This window comes from Acromyrmex echinatior, chromosome 3, assembly GCF_024713525.1.
Source record: "Acromyrmex echinatior isolate Ae372 chromosome 3, ASM2471352v2, whole genome shotgun sequence".
Lineage (NCBI taxonomy): Eukaryota > Metazoa > Arthropoda > Insecta > Hymenoptera > Formicidae > Acromyrmex > Acromyrmex echinatior.
Window position 1 is genome coordinate 12,895,805 of NC_141854.1, and position 14,850 is coordinate 12,910,654.

General features: G+C 35.5%; 1 protein-coding gene across 3 annotated transcripts in view; it reads right to left on the reverse strand.

Annotated features, from left to right (window-relative positions):
* The window catches only part of PlexA (plexin A), a 271,478-nt gene that overhangs the window by 219,544 nt on the left and 37,084 nt on the right, over positions 1 to 14,850 (reverse strand). Inside the window, exon 1 of one of the 3 annotated variants that reach the window (XM_011062886.2) lies at positions 7,035 to 8,821. The exons of the other annotated variants lie outside the window; for them this stretch is intronic. The gene's annotated coding sequence lies outside the window, so the exon portion shown is untranslated. Of the gene's footprint in view, positions 1 to 7,034; positions 8,822 to 14,850 lie in introns of those variants that run through there. 3 annotated transcript variants of the gene reach the window in all.

Consider the following 14,850-nt stretch of genomic DNA (forward strand, 5'->3'; position numbering starts at 1 on the left):
ATATTTACTACATCATATATATATATATTATATATAATATATGTATATTATATAGTTCTATTATATTGGACTAGTATTGTATAGAAGATTTTAAGATATTCCATGAAACGTTCGCCAATCCTAGTCACATATCTTATACCATCTATGCGATATGATATCCGCCTCAGGTAGACGCATATTTGGCGAGCAGAACTGGCTTTACTCGTGCACGGGCGTCGTGATATGATATACACATACATGCGAAGCAATACACAACATGTAGAGTATAGATGCACCGTCGCACATGTAACAATACGGTCGAGCGCCTCGCGGGTGTGCAGGCGTGGATTATTGTGCGAATGATTCAGTGACCAGTCACTCGCGCGAGTTCACGGCTGCTTTCTTGCTCTCGTCGATAGCACGATACATTTGTGATTCTGATAACATGACAGGATTGACGGCACGCCGTAACAAAGTTTTCTTATTAAGCAAATCGACCAAGAGTACCGTTACGAAAGATAGAGATCACGTTACATGCAATTAGGGCAATGTGTCGCTTAACCCCGCGCTGGCACAATGTCGTTTATCGAGGAACGTGCTCTGAAAGTATTACGTACCGACGTACTACTCGCTATCTTGTACACGATAGATGTATCTAAACATTTATTTTACGAAAAAAATGAAATGCTAAAATGTGTTGAAACGACTAATAAAAGAAATCAAAACCGAATAATCAAAACAGTATTTTCTAACTGTTTTGATAAGAACAACAATAAGAACAATAAGAATCTCTAACTTTTCTAGATAAAGAAGATATTCCATCTGTATAACTGAATTTATTTTTAAAATTGATTATCTTTGAACTTGTACATCTCTTCATTTTATCGTACATATCCACTTCTTATACAGAAAAAATGATTTTGCGCTGAAATATCTAAAAATTTAGCTAATTAAAAATCTTAAAATAATTTTGTTGAAGTATCAAAATAAATATGTAAAAAATTCAAATGTAATAAGCTACAAAAAGTGCTACAAAAAACTTTAATATTCTAGCAAGGACTTGAGCGTCTTATATAATTACTTTAATTTAATAAAATTATTTTCATCTGTATCTCTATTATATACATATTACATTTAAATTTTTTAATACTTCAGAAAGACCGTTTTTTGCATGTACCTACATTTTATATTTAATATATTGAAATTATTCTTATTAAATTAATTAGTTTTAATCGCTAATTGGCAGCACACGTTCTCTATCAGATTTCTCTTTAATACATTCACACCTCTTTCTCTCTCAGCATTCGCCGTTCGCAGCTAAAAATTTGTGATCCCACGATGCGACGGTCGGGATGCGGGCAAAGACTACGCCTGCATAAATTGATTAACCCATTCATACTTTCAGCTCATCCTCCCCCGCCTCTTGTCCATTCATCGTGGTTATGTGCCTCGCCGTTATAAAGCCGACTCCAGATGACGCGTTCGCTTATCAAGTATTCACGGATATCTACTAAAACGTTTGAATAAACTTTGCAGATATATCCCTTGAGTTAACCTAATCAATTTCGTTCGTAAGAACGGAAAGTTCCGTTAAAACTCACTTTAAAAAGTAGAATAATATTATTTAATCACATTCATCTATAAAATTTGCTTGTAAATTCTTAAAAGATGGAAATTACAGGTTATTTAAATTAAAAGAATCGACTATATTACTTTTTTATTACAAAATTGATATACTCAAAAAATTAAATTTCTTAAAAAAAGGTAAAAAAATACTATTTTTTTACTTAATAGAAAATAATTAAAAAATATATAATAATTTGAAAATAAACTAATCAAAGAATATATATGATAGAAAATGGACTAATTAAAAAATATAAGGAAAAAGAATATGTTTTACTTGATCAAATGCTGTTACTATTTAATTGTACGTTCGTTTTTATATTCCGTGATTTCGTATAGACTTCTTCCATTCTATTAAAACGAGTATGTATCTATTCGAACGACATTGCTCCTTAATATTCTTCCCGCGATGAAATGAAATCCAACCAGCGGTAGTGTTATACTTTCCGAGATTATAATTACGTCGTTTCCGTGCATCTGTACTACGTGCGGCATGACTACGCTGTTAACATCGCAATATCGTCGCCTTTAATGAGAGAACTAACTTTTTCGTAGTAGAATTGCTCAAGTTTGAAAGACGCTTATACCATAAGGATAACACAGATGCTACGTCGATTCCCATCAATAGATTCTTTTCTTTTTCATACATATTCATACGTACAGTCAAGTACACACGCACACATACAAACAAATATTTCATTTCAAAACTGCATCTCACTCGTACACGAGTCTGGATGATGTATCTCTTCATTATCCATGCCTGTCCATCTTTAAATAGTCCGTAAACAGTGATGTAACTCAAGTTACTTTACTAGTAAAATAATACATTTCCGCTCACCCACAATTTCACAAAATATTATTTACAGAATTTCTAAAAAATTTATTTACTCACGCTAAAAAAAAAAATTTGCTGAATTTCAATAAATATTTGTTTCAATAGTACTAATAAAATATTAGGTGTTGGAATTAATTCGTAGCGTTTTTTAATGAAAGAATGTTATTTATTTCACATGAGCATTAAAAAATACATTAATGAAAGTACTTCCCATCACTTGTAAAACGCTACGAATTAATTCCAACACCTAATATTTACTTACAATAAATAAAAATTTACTGAAAATAAAAAAAAATTATACTTAAATCAAATAAATGTATGTTTACGCTTAGTAAATATTTCGTCAGTACTATTGAAATAAATATTTATTAAAACTTAGTAACCTTTTTTCAGTGTAAACAGAGCTGAGATTTACAGATTTATTCTGTTGATTTTACCCGGATATCTTTAAGACTTGATATAATCTTGGGTATATTTACTTAAAACATTAAAAAGCAAGAATTTTCAACATTTTTAAAAATCACTCTAATAAATATGTCAATTACATCCAAGTTTTTTTAATTTATTAAACAAGGATAATCTTACAAACACTGCAGTTTTGTGTAGAAAAATGTTCGAGTTGACCACGTATCATCGTTTACTTTTACCTTCACGATAGACTCCGAGGAAAATACATCGTGTATAGGCACTGTTGACACAGGCGGAGCTTATCTACTTTCTCTGAAAACGGTCTAACGTTTCACGAAGCAATGAGCCTTCAAGCTTGAAGTAGTACAAACCGCTCGAAAATGCTATAGTTTTCTGCAGTGGACGGAGGAATAAAGAGCGCGTTGTGGCCGTTACGAGAACGGTGGATTACACACGATTCACCGCTCCAGACTCAGGGATGATATATACGCAATGGAATACCGTAGGGAAGAATACTGGCCGCATAAATTCGGGGCGCGAGTCGCGGCGACGACGACGACGACGACGCTAAGCGACATATTTCCCGGACTCGCGTTTGTATCCCGAAACGGTATTAAAGTATTAAAACGTCCCGGTGAACGTTCTCTCGTCCCATTCCGTCCTGTCCTGCCTTCTCGGATCCTTCTGTTTTCGATTCTCCGCGAAATACGTATTACGTATTATATTCGAAACGCGAACGTGAAAACTGCGTTATCTTGTCATGAGCGCGAGAATTATTTTATCACAAGCTCCGAAATATAGAACTCGTGAAATATTCACGCGTGCTCCGAAAATTCTCCGTATCTGCACTGCGAGAGAATACTAAAATATTAAACTGCGAAGAACGACTTTACTACCTGCGTCTGAATACCTTGTTTTCGGCTTGATTCAAGAAGTCAAATGCATATGCAGGAACCTCGAAAACGTTACTGTACATAAAGTATCCTTAAAAGACAAACCTCCAAAAAAGAATTACTTAGAATTGCAGTAATTCTTTCAGAAGAAATCTCGTCGTTAGTACTCTATTTATCGATATTTAATATTTAAAATTAAATACACAAATTAAAATCAAACTTGAAAAATAAACTTTTTTGACAATAAGTTTTTCTAAATGTAAAATTTTTTTTATATAACATGTTATATTTTATCAATAATAATAATCAATAATAAGTCAATCTTATACTTCTTGATAATTAAACGTTGATGCGTATAGTTGGATAAAATATTAGGTGTTGGAATTAATTCGTAGCGTTTTTAATGAAAGAATGTTATTTATTTCACATGAGCATTAAAAAATACATTAATGAAAGTACTTCCCATCACTTGTAAAACGCTACGAATTAATTCCAACACCTAATAAAATTATTAATTAATAATTTAATTGTTAAAATCAAATGTTGTAAAGTAATACTTGTTGTATTAATAAATATTAAAACGTCCCAATAAATATTCATTATTTGATATATTTAAATAACCCGTTAATAATTGTTTGAATAATGTTTTATTCTACAGTTTTCAGTAATGCTCAGTATTACTGACTTTCTGTAATAATCTTACAGTTTTTCCTGAGTAAGATTGGTTATAATTTGTTATTTCATTTAATTCTTTCAAATCAAAATATAACATTTCAAAGCACTATGACCTGTAAAGGTAACTATGACCTGTATTGCTAAGATTGTATTGGTAGATAGTCGACGCGAGAGTGATATATATATCTGAACATTCTCGGTTTCACACTGTTCGTCGAAACAATATTAAAATATTAATAAAGTCTCGTGGAAATGTCTTTTCTCATATGAATATTTCGTTTTCGATTCCAGGAAATCGCATTATGTATGCATACTCGACTACGAATCGCATTGAATACATTATTTTATTACGAACTTCGATTGCATCGAACGCCGATTGGTGTGTTTTTATGCTTTCCAAAATGCAATTTTTTTTCTTTGTATAATTGATAAATGATTGCAAAATGATTTAAAAATGCATCGGTATTTTGCTCCCGCGCATGCAATAATTTAAACGTTTTTGTCTTAATTGTAGTAAAACATATACTAATTTTATTATTACATGTATTCATGCTCGACGCAAATAAAATATATTAAACTGATTGCAAAATGTTATAAATATCAAAGATGACTGCGTCTGCAATTGCAAATGTACAAAAGTGACAAGAACATATTATGCAATTCCACACAAGGAATATAGTAGGATTTCGAATATTCTTTGTATGAAACAAACGTATGCGCATATTATGTACGCTGTATAATAATCACATCGGAGCCACATATATATATCTACCAAAGTTATGGCCGTTTGTTGTATAACTAGACATTGAGAGATGCTAGAATATATAAGTTTGAAAAAATGATAACTGTGCTCCAAACGACGATGTCTATGTTTAAATTTGAATTACTAATAAATTATACGTAAAATTATATTATAAATAAATTGTAATCAGGAGAAGTGAATAATTCCAGATTCTCAAATCCGAGAAATGAAAAAACAAAAAGCATTATCTCTACACGAAATGTGACAAACCTTTAAATTTAAAAGTTAGAAAAATATATGATGTAAAAAAAATTAAATAAAACAAAATGCATAATAACAAAGAAAGAGATGACTAAGCACGTAGAAAAAAAAGGCAAGAAATAATTCTAGAGCATTCTACAGAACGGAATATTGATGTTCACAGACAGATATAAAAATATAATAAGATGAGACAGTATGTCGCTGGTAAGAATGCTATTTTATTTCGTATCGTGTCCACAATGCTATGACAAATGCCCGCCATTATTTTCTTTTAGTTACACGCCAAAACATACTTTCTAAAACACTCCTTCACACAATGAATCTTGTTAAGTCACTTTCCGCTGACAACGTAATGTATACCGCAAAAAATTTAAGAGTTCGAAAATTCAGTATTTTATTAATCTGTATTTCAACACAGGACAATATTTCGATTTTAATGTATTGTACTATTTTTAATTGGCAAAACAATTGAAGGGAAAAATTCGCGTTAAACATTCGTAAATTAGTTTTCACATTAATGCTCCTTTCCTTAATCGCTTTCTTTCTTTCGACCCGTTAGATAGTTTCGCGTCACGCTTAAAATTTCATCATGCCCTTTCCTCCCCTCCTGCAACTTAGAATTCAATGCAGAACAGCGGTTCTCAAAATTCACTCGAAAGATCTTCAAATATGACAAAAGAAAATCTTTTGCTACAGGAGACTTAGATAGAAAAATAGCAGAGTGCACAAAATGTATTTCCGATTTCACGCGCACTTTCCATTGTCTGGAACTTTTTTGAATTAAAATAGGTTTTTACTCCGAAAAATGACTATGTTGTTTCCATTTTTGCCGAAGTCGACCTTGAAATCCGTTAAAAATGTGAAAATTATACGGATGTCCGAATTATGTCCGATTGAAAAATTCAAAATAACATTGAATTTCTATAACAATTTGTAAAATGAATAGAATCTAGTTTACAGTGGCGATTCAATGAGAGTCAGTGGGAGTCGAGAGAAGGTTAAGAACCGCTGCTCCGGAGCGATGTTCTCAAACACAGACTACAGAGTGGACTCGCTTTCTTTCTGACGCAGTAAGTATCCAGATACGTTCGAATCGAGCTAAACGAAGTCCAGCTCCCCGGCGAATGCAAAATGCAACGGTCTTTTATGCCCCATAATCGACTCGCAACACTTGCTTTACGCGTGAAACCGATACCTGAGAATAAAGCGGAGATATAAAGAGGCTGGATCTTTCGAAAGAAAAGGCTCCGGGGTTCGCCCACAACTCGTTGTATTCAAAACAGAATTAAATTGCCTCTCTGGAGAGTGTCGAAACGAGCGAACGATCAAAAGAAATCGACGACGTGTGTCTGAATCTGATCGATTAAGTTTAATTATCTTTTGGTGAGTGTAACTTTTATATCCATTTTTCTCCTCGTCTAGATTTTCTCATGGGTTCACTCGGGCGGCGAAGCGCCCTCGTCTCGTCGATCGTCCCGGCCGATACGCAGGGATCGCAAAAACCACGCCTACGCGAAAGATATCCGATTGTGTCGGGGAGTCGTTGGACGAGAATTTCGACCGCGAGAGCGGCGAGGCCCAGCCAGCGCGCACCATGATGGTGGAGGTTAAGTCTTACCTGTCACGCGTGTTGGCGCCTGTCGGTGACTTTCGTGTCTCTCCGTGAAACTTCGACGGCGGTCCGCACGCCGACACGCCTGCACATTATCCCTCGGTACGTCACTGAACCCGATATCCGCTCCGCTGCTGGATTATTACGTTATATTTTCACTTTACACTTTAAGGGTGGCCCGAATATGACACCACGATGCGCGACGCACGGCTACGGACGCGACTTAGTCACCACCGAACGAATCAACGTATCGAACTGTTCCGCACTGCTCTCACCGCTCACGTGATCACACAGCGGCACTCGCGCACGCGTCCTCCCGCACGGAGCGACGATCGTTCGACGAACTGACCCGGACTGTGAATCACGGCTACGGCAGCGGCGGCAGCGGCAGCGGCGGCGGCGGCGGCGGCGGCGAAGGGCTCGCGAGCTCAGTGACGGGAACGGCCGAGCCCGCACGAACCTGTCCGAACCTACGAATCTGCACGAACCCGCACGAGCAGGCGCGACTCCGGTTCTCTACAGAGTACAGAGTACTCCGGACTCCAAACTCCAAACTAGTCCCCGACGCAACCACCACATCACGTTGCTTGCGTTTACCTTCGTGCCTCTTCGAGGGGTGTCGCGTGACCACGAGAAGTCGCGCAACGCGCTGTACACCGTCTGGCACGAAGGCTACGCTCCTTGTCTTTTTGCTCTCGTTTCCGATCGTGAGATTCGCCGTAGGTCATAGCGGAGATATAGGCAGGTAGCCGAGAGAGAGAGAGAGAGAGAGAGAGAAACGAGAGCGTGATCGGCGGCAGTCCCTTTATCCGATATTCTTTTCCATGAAACGTTTAAACGCCCTTTTTCTCGCTTCTCATTCGAGAGAGTAACAACGCGAGAAACGCCAGAGATACGCGGGTCCTAAAGAAGGATGACGCGCGCGCGTACAAGCCGCGATGTTACAATCGATGGCGAAACGAAACGACCTTCCTGCGAGCGAGGACGTCGCTGTTGCAAAAGGACGCTTGAGCAATGCGATCCCTCGCCGCGCCGCGCCGCGCCGCGCCGTCGCGTCGTTCGAAACTTGGCGTACTTGTATCGAGTTTCTCCGGGGAATCGTGATTCTTCCTGGCTCCTGCTCGGCTATACACGACGAGACGACGCGTTCTCACGCATTTTTATCGCGCCTACCGCGCGGGGAAAGCTTCGACTTCAATGGAATTCCCTCTACAGTCGGTGCCAATGTGCCATGTATGCCGCTTCGCGCCGATGCTACCTTGCGATTGGTCGTGCATGCGTCTTCGCCGATTGAAATAACACGCGCGAATTAAAACGATGTAATCACGATCGAGCTAAGAGGCGCCTAGTTTATTGCGCGCCAGCGCACACTTGCTCTTTCATTCCCGATAGCAGAAGCGACAAACAAATAAATCTCGCGATAATGTTAATTACGAAAACGTACGTGGTACAACGTTAGCGCTGTATCTTTCGCTTTGTAATGGAACAAAAATATTGTTTTAAATATCACGAGAAAATTATATTTACTATTTTTAGAATTATATAGAATAGAATTATTTATTACTTTTCATTAAGAGAAATAAGAACGATAACTAAAAACGGAGCGCATTGTTCCTTCGCTCTTATAACAAACACGACAAAAAAGTTTCGTGATAATGCTATGAAAATTATTACGCGGAATAACATTAATGATATTCTTCCATTTTACACTGAAAAAAAATTCTGGTAGCTATCAAATGTTGAGTGAAATAATTTCAATCAAATGGATTAATAGGTATATCAAAAATAATTGTACTTCTCTAAATATTTAATATAATTATTACCAAACAGTTGATTATATTGTTATATTTGATAAATAATACAAATATTTATAGAAAAGTAAAATTATTTTTTTATTATATTAACCGAATATTTAATTGTTTTTTCATTTAACTTTAGTAGCTGTTGTCAGACTCTTTTTCAATGTGCGATAAAAATATTATATATTTAAATATTACGTATAGACTATATTATATTTATTATTTGTCACCTAAGTATAGCTATAATTAGATGGAATACTCAGAACATCCCAAAAAATTTATTTTTATGATTATACTAGCTTGATCAAAAAGTTTCCGGAATTCATTCAGAAAATTCAAAATACAAGTTTATTCATCAAAAGTGATATTGTCCCCTTCAAAGTACTCTCCAGCGACTGCAACGCACTTGATCCAGCTCTCGAAACATTTCTGGAACTCTATTATTGGTATAGCCATCAGAGCCGTCTTCGATTTTTCCATTACCTCCTTTCGGCTGTTAAAACGCGTTCCCCGCAGGTTTTTTGACTCGATCGAACAGAAAAAAATCGCAGGGAGCCATATCGGGTGAATTCGATGGCTGTTGGATGGTATTCGTTGTTGCAAACTCGTTGTTGCAAATTCAACTCCATTTTTAAAACTGTAAAAAATCGAAAACACGCGCAGAGGTAGATGTACTCAAGACGGCGTAATTTTTACAAATGTCAAGCTATGGCGATAAAATTTGATGGAAATGTCAATGATAGATGTGGCAACCTAGCCAAAAAAAAAGAACTCAAATCAGCTGACTCAGAGCATCACCTGGTGGTCTCTTCCGGAAACTTTTTGATCAAGGTGGTATATGTATTTTTAATAAAAATATATAATTAAATTTACATTACTCTTATGAGCTAAAAGAATATAAAAATTATGAACCGCAAAAAATCCGGACACATCCTTTATTTTCCTTTTCAGTGCAAGCTTGTTAAGATAACTATGCGTAGAGTGTTGTAATCTATACCTACTTAAAGATTAAGAGAAATAAGGACAACAGTTAAAAATGAAATGTATGTTTATCCTGATATTTTAAATACTCTCTCTCTCTCTCTCTCTCAATTTGTTTTTCTAAATTTTTTCAAACACATACTTTAAATTTTAATTTGAGTGCTAACTGAGCTTAGCTGTAATCTACTTTCGTGCAATGTGCACTCGAAATTCATGAGCAATCCCAAATGCCGGGCAACTACACCTTTCAGATTCTGTACAATGCAGATATTTTAAAAAACTTGATCGATCGTAGTCGAGCATTTAAGTCACTATACACTTCTGCAAGTCGCTTACCCGTAGGTACACCTTATCCGTTCCGTAATGTGTAATATCGCATTAATGGTGTCCAGGTGTTATGCGATACGGACGACGAAATACGATAGCTTCCTCGTCAACCAACGAGAAATGTTGCGCGTACCGACATAATGTGGACATTGAGCAATTCCGCAAGTCACTCGCTCGCGCATGAAGCGAAGGAATATCGTTTTTCGTCAAGCTCTTCTTCCGCCTGGAATCGAACGACTATTACGAAGTGGTTTGCGCAGTGGTTCGAAATCCGAGCCAATGAATACTGTTGCACGTATTCGCATCGATGTAGAAGAACATTGTTCCACAGTAATATTAAGCTAATTGCCTTCGGATTTGAAAGTTTTTTAATCAGAATGTTGAGTAATAAGAAAAATTACAAACGTGTGGAAATTATTAAAACTAAAAATATAACTTATTCTTTCTCTTAAACTCTTTAAAGCTCTTAGAATTAAAACTCTTAAAATTGAACCAGAGAGGCAGATTTCCACTCTCTTTTGGAGTGAGATTTCCTCCAAGGAACGAAATCTTTATACAAAAAAAAAAAAGAATGAGATTTCATTTCTTTGGAGTGAATCTTACTCCAAACGAGTAAAATTTCATTCCAAAAGAATGAAAATTTTCCACTCTTTTTCCAGAGTGAAAAAATTTTCACTTTTTTTCAAAGATTGGCTCAATTTTCACTTTTTTAGCGATTGATTTCACTCTAAGAGATTTAAAGAATATAAGATAACACTTCATTATATCTGGAAAAATACAAAAATAAGAAAGAAATACAGAATAAGAAAAAAGAAAGAAATAAGACAGAGACTATGTTAAAAATAACAAATTCTATTGACAAAAGAAACACAAAAAATTACAGAATGTTCAACTTAGTACAGTGAAACTATTTTATCTCACATTCTTACCGAGATTCTTACTTAGTTAAGTTTTTTAATGTAATTAATTAATTCTCCAATTTTTATATTATTTCCAATCTTTCGCTGTTCAAAAGTTGTTTAATTAGATTCATGAATATTTAATAAAACTTTTAGAAAAAAGCTAATTTAACTATATACATATATATTATATAAGCGTGACAATTGTATAATTTAAGAAAAGAATCTATGATGACATGTGGTTCCTCATTAAACGAAATATTTGATACAAGCCTCATTACGGCGATGAAAGCATGTCACGAGTATTATCGCGACATCCGCTTCGTCTGGTGCTGTTGATAAGGATAGGCCCACGCCACCCACGCGTGCCAGAACGAAAGTTAGCCCACTCATTCTTTCGAGCAAGTCGAGTGCAACAGCGCAATTGCTTACAAGGGGATTCAAAATAATATCGGGCACACACGAAACTATCCCTCGAATATCACTCTTATCTCATATCGACGTCGATTCCCAGAAATGTTCATTTTTTTTTATTCATTCCTATTATTATTATTGAATAATATTGATAAACGCTTATTTAAGATAACTTCCTCTTGATAATATTCCAAATGTTCTCATACCTTAGTATAAATAATATGAAAGATCAAAACTCTGAAGATTATCGTTGCAGCCAAAATGACTTCGTGTTGCCGAAAATGTCTTCAATCTTTAGATCTGACACACGTAACGCGCAGTCGTTCGTGTACGTCTACAGACAAAGGATTAAAAATAAACTCTCACGTCACGAAGCTAACAACATAAGTTTACGAGCATGCTGAAATTCCTCTAGCGTTTAACGACACGTCAATCAACATAGAGTAAAATGTCATGAAACTATTCGTAGTATTTTGCCGGAAATATCTTTTCACATATAAAATGCGCAACACGATCTGAATGGCTGACTGGTCAGTTAATGATGTGTACAAGTTCGTGCAAGTTCGTGCAAGTTCGTGCAAGCTTAACATGAGGCTACCTGTAGACGTTGGACCTCATGGAGCTCGTTCAGCGAAAGAGAAAGGAGTGTGAAAGACGAAGATGAAACGAGAGAGAGAGAGAGAGAGAGAGAGAGACAAAGAGAAGGCAAGAGGTAGCTAACGAGAGACAGAGAAAGAAAAAGAAAGAGAGAAAAAGAGAGAGACAGAGAGTTGCTACAGGATAGGTAAGAGAGATACGGTCGTTGGCCGGTTCGGGCAAGGCTGCTGGCAAGGAGAACCAGGGCTGTAGTTACAAATAAAGAAAACGGGCACCTCTATCGACACCGCTGCTATAATAACGGAGCGCGTACGAGAAAAGATGCGAATCGTCTCTTCGGCCGTCTCCCGCCTCACCGAGGGGCCCTAAAAACCGGTGCGCTACTTGTAAACCAGTTCGAGATTTTAAAAAGCACCTGGTGCTATCGCGCGCAATGCTCGCGAAAATAAAGCGTTATCTCAGCAAGCTCGTTCCATCATCCAAAAATTATAATCGAATTCATCGCAACACGATTAATGAGATTTACAGTACATAGAGAGAGAGAGAGAGAGAGAGAGAGAGAGAGAGAGAGAGAGAGAGAGAGAGAGAGAGAGAGAAAGAAAGAGAGAAACTACGACGTAGAAATACTATACTCAGAGAATCAGAAGATTTAATTCCAAGGCTAAAGCATCTTATACTTCATAATTATTTTAAATATTCATATATGTTAAAAAAGTATTTGTTTAATCTTTTCAGTTTTAAGAAAATAGATTTAGATTTTTTATAAAGTATATTATTTTTGCCATCTCGCCAAAAATAATATGTTTGCTCCTTTCTAGACTATTTCAATTTAAAAATTATAATATAATTTATTATCGATCGGTGTAAAAATATTAAACAGTTTTTCTGAACAAATTATTCAGTCTTTATATAAATTTTATATACATATATCAAATTAATGATTAGCCCAAATTATTTTTATTGTATATTAGATTATTTTGCAAATAATATTAAATTACATAGAACGCATAATATGGCTTAATGATTAATTTTTTTAATCTTAAATTTTTCCCTGCATTTAATAGCGTATAATAGATTTCTTTCGAGTTATAATCAGGCGTAAATAATTACTATCATATTACAACATAAAAAAACGAACACAGTCATTAGAAATACATCGATAATTCTACATATATGTCGTTTATTTTGAAACTGTAAATCCGGTTTCGAAGATCTCGTCGAACTCGATATACCACATGAGTTCATATTGACGTCACATTAAAATTCATAACGTTGGAAAGCCGGACACATATCACTTTCAAAGTAAGCGAAACTATTGCTGCATCTGTACTATCCACCTCGGAAAACAGACCTGCACGCGGTGCATCGAACGATTGTAATAAAACGTGCCGTGATTGGACATTCCCACACGAAGAAATCCGAGAAATAATTCGTATTCGCCGCGAGTGACCGTTACGCACGCACCAAGCGGTAATACTACCGTAAGCAAGTATATATTCTACACCTTGGCGATAAGAGTTCCCAGTATTAATCACACCCGACTCCCCTTATCGGTGCATACTGATTATTAACCGCGATGGCGTCTCGTCGTCAGTTAAGCACCACGTATCCGGCGCTTCTTTTTTACGATCGCTGTATCGCCACCGATGATAAACCGCTTATCAGTAGTTAGATACAAAATTAAGTTAATTAACTTGTGGTTTAATGACACGCTCTTTAGCAACTACGTATTCAATATTCAAAGTGCCTCTCAATTTATGGATATATTCCACGCAATAAATTACTGTGTAATTTTCTACTCTCATTTTCTAAATTGCTGAAAATATTGTTTCTTTCTTCTTCTTTTAAGAAAGCGGGCGAGTTTAAAGCGATGAGATTTCGATATCTCTTTATAAAATAGAATGAGATAATTCTCTCTATTAAATTTAAATAGAGCTAAATAGTGAAATAACACAGTCTTATTTGTATATCATAGTAGTGTAACAACAGACGTTTAAAGGATGTCCGTTCATATACAGCCCTGAGAACAACTCCCTGTTGCCGTTTCGCCATATAATTCCGAGAGACGAGGAATTCTGTTCGGTCCTGAGGATACGAGTATCGCAAGTACCAAAGTATTGGGACAAAGGAACTCCAAGGACAAAAGGATAATTCACATTGTATCTTGACACTCTGGAATCCGTTGCTGTTTGTGTCGCAATATAACAAAATTACAAATGCGACAATTTGATCAAAAATATTATAAAAAGCAATATTGTATATGAAAGCGTATTGTAATGGGCAATTTTGTGAATCGCTCGTGTACTGAATCAAAAATTACCATTTTAATCTGGGAATAGTCACCTGGGGTGTTTTCATATCTCAGCGGCAAAAAAATGTAAAATATTGTTTTATATTAATATCGTTTAACATATTTTTTTTCTTTTTTAATAACTATTATGTACGAACATCTACACAAATCCATTCAAAGTTCGCAATAAAAAAGCATTATATTAATTAATTTCTTTATTTTTAAAAAATACTGTCATAATAAGCTTAACATGCTTATTCCACTTAATACTCGGTTTAATATTTGTTTGGTTTCTACTTTTTTCAAAAAATTATAATTAAATCCATATGTTTTAAAAAATAAATAAATAAATAAATAAATAAAATAAAATAAAATACAATATACTGTTAATAATAATGATTTTTAATTGGGGTGTAAAAATTGAGAACCCAAGTGATCATTTACGTAAAAAAATAAGGCAACTATTCACAGGTTAAGAATATCCCCAGAGAGACCCTTTTCTCTTTATATATTTC